Below are 22,457 nucleotides of genomic sequence, written 5' to 3'. Positions count from 1 at the left end.
GCTCTCCTGCAGGAGGCCCAGGTGCTTCTGCAGGCGCACCTCCTTCTCAGCCTGTGCCGCCTCTGTTGTTCTCATCTGGGCTGACAACTCTTGTAGTCGCTGGCGCAAACACTCCAACTCTTGCCGGTGGTCGTGCTCCCCCTCCTCCCGCTGCTTCCGAGCGCTCTGACGCTCCTGCTGCAGCTCAGAGCGTGCCAAGGCTGCAGCCTCCCCTGCGCTTAACGCCCGCGCCTGCAAGGCGATGAACTCGGCCCTCCGCTGCAGTTCAGCCTCACGCGCCTCCTCCTGGCTCCTCCTCTGGGCCTCCAGCTCGAACCGCAGGTCCTGGTTCAGCTTCTGAAGACGCTGCCACGCGCACGCCTGTGCGGAGGAGGACGGGTTGAAAGATGTGGGTAGGCCATTCTAAAAGAGATTGATGGGGAATGGGGAAGCTCAACCAAGCGTACCTTAAGTATTATAAAGTATTTGACTTATGTATTTGACCCAATTCATCTACAGGTATGGTCTGACCTGTACTAGGCGGCTCTCCCTGGAGCGTTCCCTCTCCTGCTGCAGCTGTTGCTGCAGACTGATGTTCACCTGCTGGAGTCTGGACAACTCTCTCTGGGTCTGCTCCAGCTGGGGGCACACACACAGAAACATGCTCAAACACACACACACACACACACACACACACACACACACAGAAACACACACATGCTTAAACACAGACACACAAATGTATCCTCAAACACACACATACGTACACTCACAAACAAGCCACAGTAACTTAAATCACACTCCTAACACACCGTTACACACACATACTCTAGCTCACCTCTTCAGTCTGCTGTTCATAGAACTGCTGCTCCGTCTCTTCTGTGGTTTCGTTAGAGTTATTGATGGGAACCCACCTCTCCCCTCTCAGCGGTGTGGAAGCCACTTGCTGCTCTATCACCACCTTCACCCGTACACCGGCAGTGCCATCACAAGGGGTGTTGCTCGGAGTGTGGCCAAAGCCATCACTAAGGGCAACGCTAGGGACATCACTAGGGGTGTGGCCAGTGACATCGTCATCGCCACAACCAACGGGCAGCTCTGGTGTAGAAGAGGTGGAGCTGTTGTCCACCTCAGAAATTGTCCTTTTTTCAAAAACCTTATTTTGAGCATGAACTAGTGTTGTGGATGTTGTGGGTGTTTTGGTCCCAGCAACACTTCTTTCCTCTAGGGGTGTGGCCGTGAATGGAGCCTGGGGTAGCATGGTTGGACCTGCCCCCCTTTCTAGCGAAGCTACAGTGTCCCTGAGGCACTGAGAAGAGGACGAGGAGGAGCAGGAGTTAGCGGCAACCAGAGAGGAGGCAGAGGAGGAGGAGACTGGTGATGGGCTGCCGCCGTCAGCGGTGTCCGATCCTACCACAGGACGCGGCTGTCTACTGGGCTCCGCCTCCTTCACTACTCCCTGGTAGTGCTGTTGGCGGCTAAAATCAGCCCAGTCAAAGGTTTTGTAGCGTCCCTCCCGTCGACGCTCACGGACACTATGGTTCTTCCTCTGATCTGGATCCACATCTTCCTCTGCAGAGCGTGTCTCCATAGGGGCTAGCGCTGGTGGCTCCTTCTGCTCTGGAAGAGAACTGGAGGACAGAAGAGAAGGCAAAAGCATGGTCAACTGTTGTCAAATGACAACATAACAGTTTATGCAAGCTTTCTCATCACCTAGCCACGACAAAGGGACCAAGTCAACTGTTACAATCTACATAGGGTACGCCAGAAATACTTTACATTTACATTTTAGTCATTTAGCAGATGCTCTTAACTCTAATTTCTCCTGTAAATTAGTCTGGATAATTGCCTTGCTCAACGGCACAGACAGATTTTTCACCTAGTCGGCTCGGGGATTCAAACCAATGCTCTTAACCGCTAGGCTATCTGCCACCCAAAATACTTTCAAATACTTGAACTGTGGGTTGATTTCGTTTTCTAGGCACAATGGAAACAATGGAATGTCCAAAAGTGCAAACTCCAAACTGAGTCAAGTGCACATCAAACTCTACATATTTTCCATAATGTATTTGACCCAGGTCTGGGGTTTGTACACAGATACAGAAATACAGGTAACACTTTACTTGACACCCAGCGTCATAACATGTTATGACACAGTCATAACTATGTCATATGTCATAACAGCTGACATAACCTGTTATAATATGGTCATAACACTGTCATGACACATATATTTAGACCTGTTGTGACATATATTGCGTTATTTTATGGCTGGTTATGACACCAACATAAGAGTGTCAAAACCCACAAAACCACCACACAAGGCAAATCTTTACATTACACCATAGCCTACATGTCAACAGTATATTTATGATGTATGTATATTTTTTTAAATAGACCATATTAAATTATCATTGTAATTTCACTGGTAATAATTCTGCTTGACAGTGTCATAGAGTGTCTTTTCTTAGTCCAAGTAAAGTGACACAGGACTGTCATAATGCTTCATGACAGTGTAATTGTATTTAAAATATGATGAAAGAATTGAATGTAAAGAATTCACTACTTCTGCGAACAGGCCTTTCTAATTGACCTGGCCGGGGTATCCTGGAATGACATTGACCTCATCCCGTCAGTAGAGGATGGCTGGTTATTCTTTGAAAGTGCCTTTCTCACCATTTTAAATAAGCATGCTCCATTAAAAAAATGTAGAACTAGGAATAGATATAGCCCTTGGTTCACTCCAGACCTGTCTGCCCTTGACCAGCACAAAAACATCCTGTGGCATTCTGCATTAGCATCGAATAGCCCCCGTGATATGCAACTTTTTAGGGAAGTTAGGAACCAATATACACAGGCAGTTAGGAAAGCTAAGGCTAGCTTTTTCAAACAGAAATTTGCATCCTGTAGTACAAACTCAAAAAAGTTCTGGGACACTGTAAAGTCCATGGAGAATAAGAGCATCGCCTCCCAGCTGCCCACTGCACTGAGGCTAGGAAACACTGTCACTACCGATACATCCACAATAATTGAGAATTTCAATAAGCATTTTTCTACGGCTGGCCATGCTTTCCACCTGGCTACCCCAAACCCCGGTCAACAGCCCTGCGCTCCCCACAGCAACTCGCCCAAACCTCCCCCACTTCTCCTTCACCCAAATCTAGATAGCTGATGTTCTGAAAGAGCTGCAAAATCTGGACCCCTACAAATCAGCCGGGCAAGACAATCTGGACCCTCTCTTTCTAAAATTATCTGTCGAAATTATTGCAACCCCTATTACTAGCCTGTTCAACCTCTCTTTCGTATCGTCTGAGATTCCCATAGATTGAAAAGCTGCCACGGTCATCCCCCTCTTCAAAGGGGGAGACACTCTAGACCCAAACCGCTACAGACCTATATCTATTCTACCCTGCCTTTCTAAGGTCTTTGAAAGCCAAGTTAACAAACAGATTACTGACCATTTTGAATCTCACCGTACCTTCTCCGCTATGCAATCTAGTTTCAGAGCTGGTCATGGGTGCACCTCAGCCACGCTCAAGATCCTAAACGATATCATAACCGCCATCAATAAGAGACATTACTGTGCAGCCGTATTCATCGACCTGGCTAAGGCTTTCGACTCTGTCAATCACACCATTCTTATTGGCAGACTCAACAGCCTTGGTTTCTCAAATGATTGCCTTGCTTGGTTCACCAACTACTTCTCGGATAGAGTTCAGTATGTCAAATCGGAGGGCCTGTTGTCCGGACCTCTGACAGTCTCTATGGGGGTGCCACAGGGTTCAATTCTCGGGCCAACTCTCTTCTCTGTATACATTAATGATGTCACTCTCACTGCTGGTGATTCTTTGATCCACCTATACGCAGACGACACCATTCTGTATACCTCTGGCCCTTCGTTGGTCACTGTGTTAACTAACCTCCAGATGAGCTTCAATGCCATACAACTCTCCTTCCGTGGCTTCCAACTGCTCTTGAATGCAAGTAAAACTAAATGCATGCTCTTTAATCGATCGCTGCCCGCACCTGCCCGCCTGTCCAGCATCACTACTCTGGATGGTTCTGACTTAGAATATGTGGAAAACTACAAATACCTAGGTGTCTGGTTAGACTGTAAACTCTCCTTCCAGACTCACATCAAACATCTCCAATCCAAAGTTAAATCTAGAATTGGCTTCCTATTTCGCAACAAAGCATCCGTCACTCATGCTGCCAAACATACCCTTGTAAAACTGACCATCCTACCGATCCTCGACTTCCGCGATGTCATTTACAAAATAGCCTCCAACACTCTACTCAACAAATTGGATGCAGTCTATCACAGTGCCATCCGTTTTGTCACCAAAGCCTCATATACAAACCACAACTGCGACCTGTATGATCTAGTTGGCTGGCCCTTGCTTCATACTCGTCGCCAAACCCACTGGCTCCAGGTCATCTACCAGTCTCTGCTAGGTAAAGCCCCGCCTTATCTCAGCTCACTGGTCACCATAGCAGCACCCACCTGTAGCACGCGCTCCAGCAGGTATATCTCACTGGTCACCCCGAAAGCCAATTCTTCCTTTGGCCGCCTCTCCTTCCAGTTCTCTGCTGCCAATGACTGGAACGAACTGCAAAAATCTCTGAAGCTGGAGACTCTTATCTCGCTCACTAGCTTTAAGCACCAGCTGTCAGAGCAGCTCACAGATCACTGCACCTGTACATAGCTCATCTGTAAATAGCCCATCCAATCTACCTCATCCCCATACTGTATTTATTTATTTATCTTGCTCCTTTGCATCCCAGTATCTCAACTTGCACATTCATCTTCTGCACATCCTACCATTCCAGTGTTTAATTGTAATTACTTTGCCACCATGGCCTATTTATTGCCTTACCTCTCTTATCCTACCTCATTTGCACATGCTGTATATAGATTTTTCTACTGTATTATTGATTGTATGTTTGTTTATTCCATGTGTTGTTGTAAGTGTAAAACTGCTTTGCTTTATCTTGGCCATAAATAAATAAAATAACAATAAAAACTACAACAACAACAAGGATTTAATAATGTTTGGGGAGGAATAGATGTTGGGTTTTGACACTCTTATGTATGTGTCATAATCAGCCATAAAATAACACAATATATGTCACAACATGTGTAAATATGTGGGTCATGACAGTGTTATGACCATATTATGACAGGTTATGACAGGTTTAGTCAGCTGTTATCACATTATGACATGGTTTTGACAGTGTTATAATGTGTTATGACACTGGGTGTCAAGTAAAGTGTTACCCAAATACAGCTAAAGGTCAAGGGTCACGAGGCCCAAGGATTCAACCTGGCTCTGAGAGTGGACAGTTTCAGCAGCCGCAGGTTTTTCCTAAAGAGTAGCATGGAAGACATAAGACAAAGCAGGAAAGAAGAGCCATCAGACTTTGTGTATCATAATAAGCACATATCAGGGGATTGAGGTGTTCAGTGCTGGATGCCATTTAGATTTGTTCATTTTTACTCTTTGATTTATAAACTTGCAGTTTGCACGTTATTGTAAACTGAAGCAAATTGTGTAATGTTCTGTTTAGAGCACTGATGTTGTCTTTTTGTCTTGTCGGTCTTGTTTTGTAATTGAAAATAAATCATAAATAATTTGTCTCAACCAGAGAAGACTCCTTTACCTTGTGACGACCAGGGCCACTTTGGGCCTCACGTTCTTCATCACTGCCTGGACCCAGTTCCTCCGGATCCCAGAAGTCATGGCACACAGGGTGAACGCTCCCTCTGCAGTCTTGGTGAGGAGGGGGGAAGACTCAATCACTGTGATTTCAGTGTGCTTTTTGTCATTAACTATCCTACCCTGTCCTGTCCTACCCTTGAATAATTCATTTCATGGAATATTTTGACCCTGAACATGCACTACTCACAGAAGACAAAAAAAAGTGCTGATCTAAGACACACCCCAATGAACCCTTTATTATTCACTTTTAATACCATCCCACACACCCCTTGACAGCCCTACTACATAGAACAGGTAAACTGTCGGGCTATAACAAATCATCTCAACTGACTGAGGAATAACCAATCAAAGACTCCAAATGTGACTCATTTCAGGTAACTAGGCGTATGTCGTAAGTCACGACTTCACAGAACGTTTCTTTAAACGTTTTTATCAAAATGCGTTTTTCAGCAGAAATGCCTTCTGGAACATTTGAACTTTCATTTGCCTTAATAGCAAATGTGTATGCCATCTGTAAATATTAATAAAGTTGTTAAATTACGAGCCTAGTTGGTTTAGCCACAGAAAAAGACAGGAACCTTCGAGTTAGCCATAATTGGCTGAGATAATGAATGGGCTGGACATGCTGAGAGATGAGTTTCAGATTGTTCTGCCATGTAGCATCTTCTGTCTATAAAATGAGTTGCTTCTTATGTGTGGATAATCCTTCCTACTGCAGTTCTTTTAAAATATATAACATTAGCTATGGAGAACTGAAAATGTGTTGCTAATGCTAAGGCACTATCGACAACGGTCAGTGGGAAAAAATTGTGATGGACTACTTTCAGGAGGACGATCGTACCATGCTGACTCTCTCAGGAAATCCCTGATTTAGGTAAAAACATTTTAATTGAACAAGACATTGTAGAGTCTTCTGATGACAGTGATGAGGAAGAAACATCGATCAACAGTGTTGTTGTCACGGAAGAAGTTTACTGAGTTTTGAAATCTGTACAAATAAAACGGAAATTACACAGGACGTTGTGTTTAATGAAAGGGGTTGCAGTCTGCTATGAAGCGTTCATCCATGCATACGGGTAAGAATCTAGCTACAGTTTCAGATATTATACGTTTTTAATTTTGTCAGAAAGTTGTTTTCATTGCAAGTTAAAGCGTACTGTTAGCTAGCTATCTGACGTTAGATGGTTGGCTCGCTAGCTAACATTACGTGTATGATCTGTGTAGTAATATTATCTCAGCAAGCCATTTACATTGCTAGTTATAGCCTAATGTTACCACGCTAACTAGCTAACATTGAACTTATTTGGTTAACTTAAGCTAGCTATGACCCTCGGTTTGCATTGCTAGTACTCTATGGATTGGGATTATGGTTCATTATTTAGCTAGCTACATGTCTAAACAAAAGACCCCAAGATAAAGCGTACTGTTAGCTTTCTAGCTGAGGTTAGATGACTGGCTCGGTAGCTAACATTACGTGTATGATCTGTGTAGAAAATATTATCTCAACAATCCATTTGCATTGCTAGTTATAGCCTAATGATAGCTAGCTAACATTGAACCTATTTGGTTAACTTTAGCTAGCTATGACAATTAGTTTGTATTGCTAGTACTCTATGGATTGGGATTATGGCTCATTGTTTAGCTAGCTAGCTAAACAAAAGACTCCACTTCGCCAGATGATTACATGACCCATCAAGTTAGCCAGGTGTCTCTGACAGTGATTACTGCTATCTATTGTATAATAGTGCTAAAATATTTGTGTCTGGAATTTATGGTCTGGATATACCATTTTGTAGCTCTGTCTCTACTTTTATCCAATGCAAAAAAAACACAATTTCAAATTTTGCTACATAAAACCGAATCAAAGCGGTCGGTCACAAATGTCAACTCACGTGTATCTGGAAGCCGTAGTTCCTCTGAACTGGGTAGTCTGTGATGTCATAACACGTAGACAGGTTAATCTCGCCATCCAAATCAGCAGCCTGAAATTAAATATGATAGAGAAAGACAGTCGAAGTTAAAAGGATGCTGTGACACACACACACACTCTCGCTCTTACTCTCTCACACATAAAATAATACAAGTGTAGTGTATTCTCAAACAACATTTAAAATAAGGCTGTGGCAGTGGATCTGATGTTTTCGGGATCGTTAGACCACAGACTAAAAGATCTGGAGCTTCCCGAAGATTCTGGAATTGTGACCCGGAGAAAAATGGGGGAGGGTCATGCTTTTTCAATTTCAGACAGTGGGACGGTCATGTATTTTATAATAGATTAAATGTCAATATTGCTTAGTGTTTAAGAACTAGTTGCTTATTGATGTGTGCCCGATGCTGCCCCTCATCCCTGATTCTTTGCTGGGCGCACAATATTAAGTGCGCCATTATTTAGTGTGGTCTCAATCAAATGATCCATAGTGTAACGACTCTCGTGGGTTGAAGAAGGAGACCAAGGTGCAGCGTGGTAGGCGTTCATGATTTTTAATAAAACTGAACACCGCAACAAAATAACAAAGTAGAAAACGAAAGCGAACAGTTCTGTCAGGCAACAAAACAGCTAAACATAAAATAACTCCCCACAAAACCCAAACGGAAAATCACAACTTATATATGATCCCCAATCAGAGACAACGATAGACAGCTGCCTCTGATTGGGAACCACACATGGCAAAAACAGCAAAGAAATAGAAAACATAGAATCTCCCACCCGAGTCACACCCTGACCTAACCAAACATAGAGAATAAATAAGAATCTCTAAGGTCAGGGCGTGACACATAGCCTATACTGTAGGCTATAGGCCTAGGCTACTGTATACGAAGTGAATGCTCTGAGAAAGGAAATAGAATGGTATTTGTCACATGCTCTGAATACAACAGGTGTAGACTTTACTGTGTAGTATGTGTGAGTGTGTGGGTAGAGTCCAGGTAGTGTGCATTGAACCAGTACAACAAAGGGGGTCAATGCAAATAGTCCGGGTAGATATTTGATTAACTGTTCAGCAGTCTTATGGCTTGGGGGTAGAAGCTGTTCAGGAGCCTTTTGGTCGCAGTCTTGGTACTCCGGTACCGCTTGCCGTGCGGCAGCAGGGAGAACAGTCTATAACTTGGGTGGCTGTAGTCTGACGAGTTTTGGGGCCTTCCTCTGACACCGCCTGCTATAAAGGTCCTGGATGGCATGGAGCTAAGCCCCAGTGATGTACTGGGCCATACGCATTGCTCTCTGTAGGATCTTGCGGTGGGATGCCAAGCAGCTGCCATACCAAGCGGTGATGCAGCAAGTAAAGATGCTCTCAATGGTGCAGCTGTAGACCTTTTTGAGGATCTGAGGGCCAATGCCAAATAATTTCAGCTTCCTGAGGGGAGACATGCCCTCTTCACGACTGTGTTGGTGTGTTTAGACCATGATAGGTCCTTAGTGATGTGGACACAGAGGAACTTGAAGCTCTTGACTCGCCCACTACAGCCCTTTGGATGCAAATGGGGGCGTGCTCAGTCCTCCGTTTCCTGTAGTCCATGATCAGCTCCTTTGTCTTGCTGACATTGAGGGAGAGGTTGTTGTCCCTGCACCACACTGCCAGGTCTCTGACCTCCTCCCTGTAGGCTGTCTCATCGTCGTCGGAAAATCAGGCCAACCACCGTTGTGTCGTCGGCAAACGTTGGAGTCGTGTTCGGCCATGCAGTCGTGGGTGAACAGGGAGTACAGGAGGGGACCAAGCACACACCCCTGAGGGGCTCCCGTGTTGAGGGTTTTTGCCTACTCTCACCACCTGGGGGCGGCCCATCAGGAAGTCTAGGATCCAGTTGCAGAGGGAAGTGTTTAAACCCAGGGTCCTTAGCTTATTAATGAGCTTGGAGTGCACAGGGCAGTTATAGGTCTAAGCAAATATACTTCCTTCACGATTTTTTTGTGCTGGTGGGATGTGTAAAACTAGGCTGCAATGGTATCCCAATCATGAGCCCTGGCCTGCCCTGCTCTTGCAGATGTAAACCTTTGTGTGAAAAAATTATTTTTGATTTGTCCCAAAAATTCATTAGGCCTATTTGTACATGCAGGCTACTGATTTCCTGTACAGTTTGAAAGGGAGAGCACGAAGATGCGAAGGAGGACTGGAGCTACATTTTATTAGCTTGCTACCGCTATAATTGATTTGAATAAAAACAATATGTTTCGTTGCCAATGATGAAGCTTTATCAGAGTTATTGACCTCACAATAAGCCATATTCAAGTAACTTTAATAACTTAGGCTACGTGCTAAAAGTAGGCTAATTCGAGAAGGCCTAAACAGCCAGTCTTTGGTTTGATGCTCATGTGGTGAGTTATAGTTTGTTAGTCGATTTAGAATCTCGATGGTGCAGCTGTAGAACTTTTTGAGGATCTGGGGACCCATGCCAAATATTCTCCTGAGGGGGAAAAGGTGTTGTCGTGCCCTCTTCACAACTGTCTTGGTGTGTTTGGACCATGACAGTTTGTTGGTGATGTGGACACCAAGGATGTCACAATTCCGATAGGTAATTCTGAGCAAGTGGAAATTTATTATTTCAACCAGAAATAATCTATGAGACGGCTACGCCACACAACAAAGGGTGCGTCAAAAAAATACTGTCCAACATAAATTAGGACAGAATCCACTATACAAAAACACCACCACAACAAACAGAATAACAAGCCCGCACAAAAGTCGGCGGGCCAACTGGGTTTAAATAACACCCTACCCTAAACACAAAACAGGTGTAACCAATTAGACAAACCTAAATGAAAACAGAAAAGGGGATCGGTGGCAGCTAGTAGGCCGGAGACGACGACCGCCGAGCGCCGCCCGAACGGGAAGAGGCACCATCCTCGGCGGGATTCGTAACAAAGGAACTTGAAATTCTCGACTCGCTCCACTACAGCGAGTGTCTGCGTTGCCAAGCGTTAAAATAGAAGTCAGTTCTATTTGTGACGCTGAACGCGGTGTAAGTCCTGCCTCTCCCATCTCCTCATTGGTTTATAGAAGCAGATACCCACGTGCCATCTACTCATTGGTTATACCCATGTGGGTGATTGATAGATGAACTAAGGTTGGTCGGTCATGGTAATACACCTTATTATGAAAGTTAGATGCCAATCGCCATGTAAAGTCCAAAGAAGAAAACGCCTGGAAGGAGGAGAGAGGACTAGAAACGGTTCGGTTGACCGTTTTATGTGTGGATTAATTGGCGGAGTAGAGGATCTTGTGCATTTCAAGTAAAATAACAACTCAACATTTAAATCCCAGCACAAATTAGCTGTTTGTTTTGATATTTAAACCTGCGTGTTCGTGATCGCGTTTGGTGCGGGGGAACAAAATCTATTGGCGCACGATGGTGCACGCGCGTGTCCGGTTTGCGCATGGTGTAAGGCTCAGGTCTGAGGCTCTGGTCTGTCTTAGGCATGCTCTCTGCTATCCACTTTGTTTTAATTATTATTTTGTGTATAGTGGAGGGTCATTTATTTATAGAGGGTCACTTTTCTTCCAGATGAAAATGTAAGGGAGGGCTATCCATTTTCATTTCAGAGGTCCAATTTTCTCCAGGTATCCCTCATTATAAATAACGTACAGTCCCTAATTCTTCAAGTCTTACCCATAGTAACCAACCATTTGATCTCAATCAGTTTCATGGGGATATGCATTTAGACATTGAGTTATACAGTGTTGTCACACAGTGTTGTTTTGAATGATGTACAGTGAGTAAATGTTTGAGCAGATGCTGTTAACAAACTGTAGCATAGCCTACATGTGCATTATGCCTAGTGGAGCGCTCTGTTGTATTTTGGCCACATGAGCGAAACATGCTGTGGTGTTTTTGTCTTACAGTAACGTTATACTATGCTATTATATTTGGTTCTGTTATGTAGAATACTGTGATCATTATGTGATCTTGCAGACATTGATTCAGCTTTGTCTAACGTTGATCTAACTTTGCCTGAGTAGCCTGTTCTCTACGCGTATACTTATGTGCAGAACGTGATCCACACAAGTGCTGGCAGAAGCTTCAGGAAGCTCTAGATCTTTTATTCAGAGGACTAAAGATCCCAAAAAAGTCAGATCCGTAGGCACTCCATTAAAATAAAGATAACTGCCCATCCATACCTCCTCAGCAACAGCATCTCTGTAGAACCTCAGGGTTTGGTCAGTCAGGACGAACCAGTGCTTCTTCCACTGCAAGATAGATAACGAATCAACAATTAAAGAATTGCAATTCACATGCACAAACACATACAGATACAAAGTTTATAAACACTAACCTGCCCTTTGTCAGTCAGTCTGGTCATCCAGCCCTTTTTGAAGTTGAGGAGGTCAGGCTGGGAAGGGGAAATATTTATCATTTTTATTTAAAAATGTTTATAAAAATGTACACCAGTTTAGCTAAATCAAGCTTACCCTATATTTGTAATATTAGGCCAGTTTCCCAGACACAGATCAAATGTAGTCCTAGACTAAAAGGCGTGCTCAATTGATAATCTCTTTGTCTGGGAAACCGGCCCATTATGTATTGGACACACCCAGGTCTAGTTTAAGAATGTAGAGGTCCCATCTGGACAGATTTACCGTTGCTGTGGTGGCCGTAGCCTCTGCTGCTCTCCGGTCCAAGGACTTGGAGCGGCGGTAGCAGGGCATGGTTGGTCTGGAGACATCCGGGGCCGAACGCTTCAGAGCAGATTCCAGGGCCTGCTCCAACCACAGACAGAGAGGCGAGAACTACAGTTGAGCACATGTCTAATTTTATCAAAAACATACTTTTTTTTCAAGCAATCTTCCATTGTGTAATCAGGAGTTGCTTAATGTAGGGTGTGTGAAAACTCACTTTGGTGATGACATTTAGTCTAGTAAGATGGCGCCGACAGGCAGCTCTGCTTCTAGCTCCTAAGCAACTTTGACGGTAACAAAGTTCTACCAACACGCTACCGAAGTTCTACCAACACATTGACAATAGTACTCGTGCTGGGAAAACACTCCACCACTGCAATTTTCTCTTCCAGGATGCCTACAAGGCCCTACCCCACCCTCCCTTCGGCAAATGAGATCACGACTTCATTTTGCTCCTCCCTTCCTATAGGCAGAAACTCATACAGGAAGTACCCGTGCTAAGGTCTATTCAATGCTGGTCTGACCAATAAGAGTCCATGCTTCAAGATTGTTTTGATCACGCAGACTGGGATATGTTTCGGGTAGCCTCTGATAATAACATTGATGAGTTCATCAGGAAGTGTATAGGGGACGTTGTTCCTACTGTGACTATTAAAACCTACCCAAACCAGAAACTTTGGATAGATGGCAGCATTCGCGCTAAACTGAAAGCGCAAACCACTGCATTTAACCATGGCAAGGTGACTGGGAATATGGTCGAACACAAACAGTGTGGTTATTCCCTCCGTAAGGCAATTAAACAGGCAAAACGTCAGTACAGAGACAAAGTGTAGTCGCAATTCAATGGCTCAGACACGAGACGTATGTGGCAGGGTCTACAGACAATCAAGGATTACAAAGGGAAAACCAGCCACGTCGTCGAGACCGACGTCTTTCTCCCAGACAAGCTAAACACCTTCTTCACCCGCTTTGAGGACAACACAGTGCCATCGATGAGGCCCTCTCCCAAGGACTGTGGGCTCTCCTTCTCTGGCCGTCACGAGTAAGACATTTAAGCGTGTTAACCCTCGTAAGGCTGCCGGCCCAGACAGCATCCCTAGCCGTGTCCTCCGAGCATGCGCAGACCAGCTGGCTGGAGTATTTACGGACATTCAATCTCTCCCTATCCCAGTCTGCTGTCTCCACTTGCTTCAAGGTGTCCACCATTGTTCCTGTACCCAAGAAAGCAAAGGTAACTGAACTAAATGACTATCGCTTGTAGCACTCACTTCTGTCATCAGAAGTGCTTTGAGAGGGTAGTTAAGGACCATATCACCTCTACCTTACCTGACACCCTAGACCCACTTCAATTTTCTTACCGCCCCAATAGATCCACAGACGATGCCATCACCATTGCACTGTACACTGCCCTATCCCACCTGGAAAAGAGGAATATATCTACAGTATGTAAGAATGCTGTTCACTGACTACAGCTCAGCTTTCAACACCATGGTACCCTCCAAGCTCATCATCAAGCTCGGGGCCCTGGTCTGAACTCTGCTATGTGCAACTGGGTCCTGGACTTCCTGACAGGCCGCCCCCATGTGGTGAAGGTAGGAAACAACACCTCCACTTTACTGATCCTAAACACAGGGGCCCCACAAGGGTGCGTACTCAGCCCCCTCCTGTACTCCCTGTTCACCCATGACTGCCTGGCCACACACAACTCCAACTCAATCATCAAGTTTGCAGACGACACAACCATAGTAGGCCTGATTACCAACAATGACGAGACAGCCTACAGGGAGGAGGTGAGGGCCCTGGCGGAGTGGTGCCAGGTAAATAACCTCTCTCTCAACGTCAACAAAACGAAGGAGCTGATCGTGGACTTCAGGAAAAAGCAGAGGGAGCACGCCCCTATCCCCATTGATGGGACCACAGTGGAGAAGGTGGAACATACTGCTTTACCAATTTCATATGTATACACTGTATTCTATTCTATTGTATTTTAGTCAATGCCACTCTGACATTGCACATACTAATATTATTATAGTTCTTAATTCCATTATTTAACTTTCAGATTTGTGTGTATTGTTAGATATTACTGCACTGTTGGAGCTAGAAACACAAGCAATAACATCTGCTGAATATGTGTATGTGACCAATACAATTTGATTTTATTTGATTTCACTTCCTTAAATATGATTCTAAATATTCTGAATCGTTCAGTGGGGTCTTTCTCTAACATATCATTAACATAATATCCGAAAAGTTAGATTTCGTAAACTAATACATCTGATAATAAGCACCGAGCTCTGTTGACAGAGCGGTGCAGCTTTCTCGCTGATGCGTTTGAGGATTTAACATTTTGTGGTCGTCCCCTTCCAAGTTGTTTCCGCAAATATCAAATTAGCCTGACACGAGCTGAATTAAATGTAAAAGGCTTTGAAGATAAAAAGCTTGCGGTAATGCTCAGTGCTCCGTTGACGTTTCAAAGAGATCCGGGTTTTTTTGTGAGACGTCTTCGAAAAAGAGCAGTATGAAAAGTGTATACTAAAATATGAAAATGCTACCTGTCATATCTCAAAATAGATATCTATCTTACCTCTATATTGTTTTATGTCCTCCGGATTTGAGAAGCAAGATGACGAGTTCAATGGTAAACCTGTCAGGCTGTGCGAGAATTAAGGCTGCCTATCTGACGCGATGCTATTTTTTAACAACTTTTTTTTCTGGCCTTTTCTGGCCATTGATTTATTCACCCTAGTTTTGACCATCCTACAAGTGTAAAAAGTCAAATAAGTTTTGAACAGATTATGATAGAGACAAGAGGTTTGCAACATTGGTTTTCTTAGAGGAGTATCTACACAATTAACATTATTTTACCCATTGGCCAAAATATGCAGTTTTGATTGGTCTCTTCAGTTTCAACAGCAGTTTCTATCTCCACATATCTCACAATTCAAGTACTTGGTAGTCGAAAGCTAAATGAATGTGATCAATATACTGGTAGTTTATTGCGCTATAATCCGTTTTCCAAAAATGGTCATTGTACCTGTTTTTTGCTTATCTGCAGTCTGCTGTGTCGGGTCTGGCTTGTGGTGTTGGAGAATGATGAGGAAGAGGAAGTCGGCTCAGATGAAGAGCTGGTGTCCATGTTGTCAACGTGATCACCCTCTAACTGGTCTATGACCTGCGACCTGATCCCAACAAACAAACACACACAGAGTACACATATCAATGCTTAACTCAATTGACTTACAAAATGCAAAAGTACCCAGACACATTCCCTTAAAATACACAAAGAGAACAACACATATCAATGCTGAACTTAAACGACTTACATAACGCAAAAGTACACAAACAGACTACTTAAAAAATTTACAGTTTACATGTTTAGTAATGTAATTTCAGCATGGTAATAATAAGGAATGCAGAGGCAAAATAATAGGTAGAGACGACTTGTGATGATAGGAATGGATTTGGTAATGTAGGGGTGATGGCTGGAGCCCCATGTTGTGGTTGGCGGATGGTTTGGAAAGAGGCCAGCAGGCAGGAACGGGCAGTCCCAGCAGTGCTGAGTGACATGGTTGGTGGGGCTCCAGAGACCTAGAAGTACAGGGAAAACAACAAAGGAGTATGATTTGTGTTTAGAACGTATGAACATAAAAACAGAAGTGCACAAGTTTTGAGATGGTGAACACCACAGCTCATGTGGCAAAAAGAGACATGAGAGCATCAATTCTGCTCAGTCAGTCTGCTCTGTCGGTGATCAGCGACTTGAGAAGAATTTATGCTCTCAAACATCGCTGTGACGAAGAAGTCTGACCTGCGTTCCAAGACAAATAGCCTGTTGAGCTGGTCCCTGCCAGGGCTGTCTGCTCTACCCTGCACCAGACTCCCTGCCTGGGCCCCGAAGGCCCCCATCATCTCCCTGTCATCCAGCCGTCTGGTCCTGTGCACATCAGCCAACCACACATACTTTGGTCTCCCCACATTGGGACCCCGGGGGTCGTCACCCTGGTCCTCTGCTCGGCCCTTGTCCACCTTCACCATGCCCCTGGTAGACTCACGCCTCAGCCACCCGAAGGATGTGCTGGTGGCAGAGCATCTTGAGCCCATTGGGGACCTGCCAATCAGGACCTGAGGACAAGGGGAGGAGGAGGAAGAGCAACCAGAAGAGGAGGAAGAGACGGGAGAGGCCAAGGGACCGTTGATGGGGAGGAAGACAAACCTCAGGGGGTCCCTGGGAGAAACACTGGACAGAGACAAAGATGGCTGCCAGGAGTCTGTAGCTGGTATGTTCTTCTCTAGGGAGGAGCAACCACTCTCCGCCCGAGACTTGGGTCCGGAATATAGAAGGAATTGTTGGGCATCTGGGGAGGGATTTCCAAGGAGAGGGAACGGGAGAAGAGGAAGGAAAGGGTTAATCTGCAATACAGATAAATCAATGGGAATAACCAGTAAATTGTAGGTAGATTTGTGCATAAAGTGGGCCACCAACAGGAACGTGCGTGTGTGTATGTGTGTGTGTGTGTGTGTGTGTGTGTGTGTGTGTGTGTGTGTGTGTGTGTGTGTGTGTGTGTGTGTGTGTGTGTGTGTGTGTGTGTGTGTGTGTGTGTGTGTGTGTGTGTGTGTGAGTGTATAAACGCTGGTTTCACTCAGTCAGGAATAATCTGGCCCGAGCTGGGGCTTTGTGGCAACTCCAGTGCCTTCAGAAAGTATTCACACCCCTTGACTTTTTCCACATTTTGTTGTGTTACAGCCTTAATTTAAAATAGATTAAAATCATATTTTTTGTCATTGCTCCTTGTGGCAGGCCGGGCGCCTGCAAGCTAACTTCGGTTGTCAGTTGGACGGTGTTTCCTCCGACACATTGGTGCAGCTGGCTTTCGGGTTGAACAAGCAGTGTGTCAAGAAGCAGTGCGGCTTGGCGGGTCATGTTTCGGGGGATGCATGGCTCTTGACCTTTGCCTCTCCCGAGTCCATTGTGGAGTTGCAGTGATGAGACAAGATCATAATTACCAATCGGATATCATGAAATTGGGAAGAAAAAGGAAGTAAAAATATAACAAACAATAATAAATAATATATATACAGTACCAGTCAAAAGTTTGGACAGATGGGTTTTTCTTTGTTTTTACAATGTTCTACATTGTAGAATAATAGTGAAGACATTAAACTATGAAATAACACATATGGAATCATGTAGTAACCAAAAAAGTGTTATAAAATATATTTGAGATTTGAGATTCTTCAAAGTAGCCACCCTTTGCCTTGATGACAGCTTTGCACACTCTCTGCATTCTCTCAACCAGGTTCACTTGGAATGCTTTTCCAACAGTCTTGAAGGAGTTCCCACGTATGCTGAGCACTTTTTTGGCTGCATTTCCTTTACTCTGCGGTACAGCTCATCCCAAACAATCGCAATTGGGTTGAGGTCGGGTGATTGTGTAGGCCAGTCATCTGATGCAGCACTCCGTCACTCTCCTTCTTGGTCAAATAGCATTTACACATCAAATAGCCCTTACACAAATGATAGTCTCACTAAGCGCAAACCAGATGGGATGGCATATCGCTTTAGAATGCTGTGGTAGTCATGCTGGTTTGGACTCATTTGGACTCATCAGGCCAAAAGACAGATTTCCACCGGTCTACTGTCCATTGCTCATGTCTCTTGGCCCAATCTAATCTCCTCTTCTTATTGGTGTCCTTTAGTAGTGTTTTCTTTGCAGCAATTCGACCATGAAGGCATGATTCATGCAGTCTTCTCTGAACAGTTCATGTTTGAGATGTGTGTATTACTTGAACTCCGTGAAGCATTTATTTGGGCTGCAATCTGAGGTGCAGCTAACTCTAATGAACTTATCCTCTGCAGCAGAGGTAACTTTGCGTCTTCCTTTCCTGTGGCGGTCCTCATGAGAGCCAGTTTCATCATAGCCCTGATGGTTTTTGTGACTACACGTGAAGAAACATTCAAAATTCATGAAATGTTCTGTATTGACTGACCTTCATGTCTTAAAGTAATGATGGACTGTCGTTTCGCTTTGCTTATTTGAGCTGTTCTTGCCATAATATGGACTTGGTATTTTACCAAATAGGGCTATCTTCTGTATACCACCCCTACCTTGTCACAACACAACTGATTGGCTCAAACGCATTAAGAAGGAAAGAAATTCCACAAATGAACAAGTCATACAGTGCCTTGCAAAAGTATTCATCCCCTTTGTAGTTTTTCCTATTTTGTTGCATTACAACCTGTAATTTACATGGATTTTTATTTGGATTTCATGTAATGGACACACACAAAATCGTCCAGATTGGTGAAGTGAAATTAAAATAATTACTTATTTCAAAAAAATTAAAAAAAAAACAACGGGAAAAGTGGTGCGTGCATATGTATTCACCTCTTTGCTATGAAGCTCCTAAATAAGATCTGGTGCAACCAATTACCTTCAGAAGTCACATAATTAGATAAAGTCCACCTGTGTGCAATCTAAGTGTCACATGATCTGTCACATGATCTCAGTATATATACACCTGTTCTGAAAGGTCCCAGTCTGCAACACCACTAAGCAATGGGCACCACCAAGCAAGCAGCACCATGAAGACCAAGAAGCTCTCCAAACTAGTCAGGGACAAAGTTGTGGAGAAGTAAAGATCAGGGTTGGGTTATGAAAAATATCTGAAACTTTAAACATCCCAAGGATCCCACCGTTAGATCCATTATTATTAAAAAATTGAAAGAATATGGCACCACAACAAACCTGCCAAAAGAGGGCCGCCCAGCAAAACTCAAGGACCAGGCAAGGAGGGCATTAATCAGAGAGGAAACAAAGAGACCAAAGATAACCCTGAAGGTGCTGCAAAGCTCTACAGCGGAGATTGGAGTATCTGTCCATAGGACCACTTTAAGCCATACACTCCACAGAGCTGGGCTTTAGAGTTGCCATTGCTTAAAGAAAAAAAATAAGAAAACACATTTGGCGTTCGCCAAAAGGCATGTGGGAGACTCCCCAAACATATGGAAGAAGGTACTCTGGCTTTCTGGCCATCAAGGAAAACGCTAACCAAACACCTCTCATCCCCCCGAAAACAACATCAACAGTGAAGCATGGTGGTGGCAGCATCATGCTGTGGGGATGTTTTTCATCGGCAGGGACTGGGAAACTGGCCAAAACTGAAGGAATGATAGATGGTGCTAAATACAGGGAAATTCTTGAGGGAAACCTCTTTCAGTTTTCCAGAGATTTGAGACTGGGACGGAGGTTCACCTTCCAGCAGGACAATGACCCTAGCATACTGCTAAAGCAACACTCGAGTGGTTTAAGGGGAAACATTTAAATGTCTTGGAATGGCCTAGTCAAAGCCCAGACCTCAATCCAATTGAGAATCTGTGGTATGACTTAGAGATTGCTGTACACCGGCAGAACCAACTTGAAGGAGCTGGAGCAGTTTTGCCTTGAATAATAGTCAAAAATCCAAGTGGCTAGATGTGCCAAACTTATAGAGACATACCCCAAGAGACTTATAGCTGTAATTGCTGCAAAAGGTGGCTCTACAAAGTATTGACTTTGGGGGGGGTGAATACTTATGCACGCTCAAGTTTTCCATTTTTTGTCTTATTTCTTGTTTGTTTCACAGGAAAAAATATTTAGCATTTTCGAGGTGGTAGGCATATTGTGTAAATCAAATGATAGAAGAAAAAATCTATTTTAATTCCAGGTTGTAAGACAACAAAATAGAAAAAATTCCAAAGGGGGTGAAAACTTTCGCAAGCCACTGTACCTGTTAATTGAAATACATTCCAGGTGAATACCTCATGAAGCTGGTTGAGAGAATGCCAAGAGTGTACAAAGTTGTTTAACCCTTTTTTGGTTACTACATGATTCCATGTGTTATTTCATAGTTTTGATGTCTTCACAAATATTCTACACTGTAGAAAATAGTAAAAATAAAGAAAACCCTTGAGTGAGTAGGTGTGTCAACTTTTGACTGGCACAGTATATATATATCTAATATTTTTTTTTGCTGGCCTACACACAATACCCCATAATGTTAAAGTGGAATTATCTATTTAGAAATTTGTATGAATTAATTAAAAATGAAAAGCTGAGATGTTTTGAGTCAATAAGTAGAGTAGAGTAGAGTGGCCAAACGTTTTGAGAATGACACAAATATTAATTTTCACAGTTTGCTGCTTCAGTGTCTTTAGATATTTTTGTCAGATGTTACTTTGGAATACTGAAGTATAATTACAAGCATTTCATAAGCGTCAAAGGCTTTTATTGACAATTACATGAACTTGATGCAAAGAGTCAATATTTGAAGTGTTGACCCTTCTTTTTCAAGACCTCTGCAATCCGCCCTGGCATGCTGTCAATTAACTTCTGGGCCACATCCTGACTGATGGCAGCCCATTCTTGCATAATCAATGCTTGGAGTTTGTCAGAATTTGTGGGTTTTTGTTTGTCCACCCACCTCTTGAGGATTGATCACACGTTCTCAATGGAATTAAGGTCTGGGGAGTTTCCTGGCCATGGACCCAAAATATCGATGTTTTGTTCCCAGAGCCACTTATTTTTGCCTTATGGTAAGGTGCTCCATCATGCTGGAAAAGGCATTGTTCGTCACCAAACTGTTCCTGGATGGTTGGGAGAAGTTGCTCTCGGAGAATGTGTTGATACCATTCTTTATTCATGGCTGTGTTCTTAGGCAAAATTGTGAGTGAGCCCACTCCCTTGGCTGAGAAGCAACCTCACACATGAATGGTCTCAGGATGCTTTACTGTTGGCATGACACAGGACTGATGGTAGCGCTCACCTTGTCTTCTCCGGGCAAGCTTTTTTCCGGATGCCCCAAACAATCGGAAAGGGGATTCATCAGAGAAAATGACTTTACCCCAGTCCTCAGCAGTCCAATCTCTGTACCTTTTGCAGAATATCAGTCTGTCCCTGATGTTTTTCCTGGAGAGAAGTGGCTTCTTTGCTGCCCTTCTTGACACCAGTCCATCCTCCAAAAGTCTTTGCCTCACTGTGCGTGCAGATGCACTCACACCTGCCTGCTGCCATTCCTGAGCAAGCTCTGTACTGGTGGTGGCCCGATTCCGCAGCTGAATCAACTTTAGGAGATGGTCCTGGCGCTTGCTGGACTTTCTTGGGCGCCCTGAAGCCTTCTTCACAACAATTGAACCGCTCTCCTTGAAGTTCTTGATGATCTGATAAATGGTTGATTTAGGTGCAATCTTACTCGCAGCAATATCCTTGCCTGTGAACCCCTTTTTGTGCAAAGCAATGATGACGGCACATGTTTCCTTGCAGGTAACCATGATTGACAGAGGAAGAACAATGATTCCAAGCACCACCCTCCTTTTGAAGCTTCCAGTCTGTTATTCGAACTCAATCAGTATGACAGAGTGATCTCCAGCCTTGTCCTCGTCAACACTCACACCTGTGTTAACGAGAGAATCACTGGCATGATGTCAGCTGGTCCTTTTGTGGCAGGGCTGAAATGCAGTGGAAATGTTTTTGGGGGGTTCAGTTCATTTGCATGGCAAAGAGGGACTTTGCAATTATTTGCAATTCATCTGATCACTCTTCATAACATTCTGGAGTATATGCAAATTGCCATCATACAAACTGAGGCAGCAGACTGTGAAAATTAATATGTGTGTCATTATGGGATATTGTGTGTAGATGGGTGAGAAAAAAAATAGATTTAATCCATTTGGAATTAAGGCTGCAACAACAAAATGTGGAAGGCACTGTAACTGCCTGGTAAAAATCGTATTTTTTAAAGTGTATATTCTGTTAACTCATACCCAATTAATGTTGTTGACTCGTTCTATATTTCTATGTGACCAAAGCATAAATTGGAGGGGTATAAACACAAAAAACCCGACCGTTTCAAAAATGCTTGATATTTCCTCATAGAGTATGATGTAATACTCCTCAGGAGGATGAGCCAATTGGCGGTCTAGAGGAGGAAGAGATGGCCAATCAGCACTCTACTTGCATGAATATTTTTATATTCACACTCACACCATTCCAACACAACGCAGATTTTTAACATAGGTCATGAACAGTCAAAATCAAAAATTATATTTGGATGAAACCAGATCAAAGTATGATGATCAAAGTATGAAAAATTACTTGCTTATACATTGATA

This window comes from Salvelinus namaycush, chromosome 3 (genome assembly GCF_016432855.1).
Source record: "Salvelinus namaycush isolate Seneca chromosome 3, SaNama_1.0, whole genome shotgun sequence".
Taxonomy (NCBI): Eukaryota; Metazoa; Chordata; class Actinopteri; order Salmoniformes; family Salmonidae; genus Salvelinus; species Salvelinus namaycush.
This window is presented reverse-complemented; position numbering follows the sequence as displayed.